A 2,772-nucleotide genomic window follows, 5' to 3' on the forward strand; every position below is an offset into this window, starting at 1 on the left:
TTTGTGTCTTAGAGGATCTGCATATGGTTGACAGTTTGCTCCTGTTCCTGGCAATATAGAAGATTGTTGTGATAATTCCCCACTTTTCACTCTTTCCTTGCAGTTGTCATGCTAAGCCCATGCTGTTTTCTGAGCAGGTCCTTCTTCCTTTCATTGTAAAAGGATATTCAAGGGAAGTGTTAGTATGTGGCAGAGGTTCTTCCGGGCCTTTACACATCTGCTGTGCTATTCATTCTCACAACCATCTTACAGGAAAGATGTTATTAGCTCCCTGCTGCTGGTGGGGAATTTGTAGTGTAAATATTTCAATTTTACCAAGCTCGTAAGTATCTTCCTGTTATAGAGTCTATCTGCTACTTTCTTGCTCTTGTATGTGCACTCACCACTTTTTCTCCGGGATTTTGGCTTGAGATTTTTATCTGCATTGTGCATCATGTGTCCTGTGTGGCTCTGCTTGCAGCTCATGAGCTCTTGTAGTAAGTGCTTCAGAATCTGGACAAGTGCTAATTTGTGTGTAGTTATTTCCTGAAGGGGAAAAAATAAATCCATTTACGTTTTTTCTTCTTTTATCTTTCTAGACCCTTAGGGGCCCATTCTCGATGGTACTTTTGGAGCAGATGTAACCAAGAAATCAATATAGTTGTTAGAGTCATCCATGGCAACCACAATGCCACTGGATCTCCTGCTCTGTAATGTTGACAGGGATGGCAGAGCCAGGAGTGGGTGCAATACTCAGACAAGGGGATGGACACCTCAGGAGGGAGGGGGAATTAGAACCCCACGGAGCTTCACTCAGAAAGTGAAAAACTGTCAGCTATGCATAATCAGGTCTTCTTACAGAGACTGTAATGGCTTGGCATGGCAGGGGGATCTCAACATGTGGGTATCATGAGGCCCTTCTCGAAGATTAAATTGGCACCTGCAGGGTCAGCAGGCTTCCCCACAATCTTACCTTTCATTTTAAATACCAGAGGCTCAGCTGCTCCAGGGGTGGAGCAGGATTGGACAGACCACGAATCTCCCTGCCTTTAGTCCATCTGGGCTTTTGGTGCTGTGGCTATTACTATTATTGCTGTTGTTGATTGTATCCTGCCACAAGGAGAGAAGGCATCATTTCTAAGACGAAGGCCTGGTGCTCGGAAAGCCATGGCCGGGTGTCTGAATCATGCTAGCCTTGTCTATAGAGTACATTCAGCCAGCCAGCAGTGATTTATGAACCCCATAAGTTCTATATGTCAGGTGTTGCTCCGGGTGGAAGGCTTAGGGCTGGGTAGAAAACAGAACTTGCTCAAAGTCCCAAAGTTCTTCCAAATCCTGGGTTCAGGCAGCTCATATCATACAGGGAGCAAATATGGAACACACTGGGGTTGGGTTTCACCTCAATGTGGAGGCCAAGCTGCCTCTGGGAATCCCTCCTTCCTTTCCTTGGTGTGTAGTTTTGGAGTGGTTCTCAAGGGAAATTTTGTTTTTAAAAAGACTTGCCTCTAGTCTTTTTTTTTCTTTTTCTTTCTTTCTTTCTTTCTTTTTTTTTTTTTTTTTTTTTTTTTTTTTTTTTTTTGTGGTCATGACTTAGTAGTAGAAGGGTAAGGTGTTAAGGGGTGTGTGTGTGTGTGTGTGTGTGTGAGAGAGAGAGAGAGAGAGAGAGAGAAAGAGAGAGAGAGAGAGAGAGAGGCAGAGAGACAGAGAGACAGAGACAGACAGAGACAGAGAGACAGAGAGACAGAGAGACAGAGAAAGAGAAAGAGAGTTGTCACCACCAATATTATAGGCTAGGTACCCATAATCTGAAATGTGAAATTCAAAGTGCCTTTTGAATTCTGACATAATCCAATGAGTGGAAGATTCCAAGCCATGAAACTCTGAATATTAAGATGTCTTATGAGCTCAACTTCAGGCCGTATATACAAGGTACATATGAGATATATGTAATACACAAATGTATTTGCTGCCCAGACTTGTATCCTACCCATGAGCCAGACATTAACTCTTAAGTAGTAAATTATGCTGGATAGTTTTATGTCAACTTTACATAAGCTATAGTCATGTGAGAGGAGGGAACCCTAATTAAGAAAATGCCTTCCCAAGACCAGGTTTTATGCAGGCCTATATGCAATTATTTAAAATCATATGAGTGATTAATAAGTGATTGGTGGGGTAGGGCCCAGCCCATTGTAGGTGGAGGCCATCCCTGGGCCAATGGTTCTACATTCTATATGAAAGCAGACTGACTGTGCCACCCTCCAAGCAGAACCATTGTTCATTGGAACAGTTGGTGAATGACTTTATAGATAGACCACCTTAATACACACACCATTTCTTAAATGAATGTAACTTGTTATCTGTGGCCTGAGAATAACGTCACTCACTCAAGTCAAATAGCTTTGACCATAGCAGGAAATATTTATCTAAAAATTGTGCCTACAATTCATTCTTTCGTGCAGCAGAACTGTCAACTCTCAGCTTAGCTACTATGGAGGTAAAATTCTTTGGTGACGTGAGGGTCATTGAAGTACAGCCTTAATACAATGAAATCCAATATCTAAAGTTTGTTCTTATTTTGGGCTTGTACCACAGTAAGAGCCAAGATTTTAAGCTCTACTAAATAAAAAACAAACAAACAAAAAGACTTTATATATTTATGTTCATTTAAGGAAATACTAGTGGTGATGTATTATTTTGAAATATACAGTTAATATGTTTAGAATTATTTAAAATTTATATTGAGAAAAATGTATGTATTTTCAATATTGCTGTAGACAAGCATCTACATAA

Source organism: Mastomys coucha, unplaced genomic scaffold (genome assembly GCF_008632895.1).
Source record: "Mastomys coucha isolate ucsf_1 unplaced genomic scaffold, UCSF_Mcou_1 pScaffold7, whole genome shotgun sequence".
In the NCBI taxonomy this organism is placed as follows: domain Eukaryota; kingdom Metazoa; phylum Chordata; class Mammalia; order Rodentia; family Muridae; genus Mastomys; species Mastomys coucha.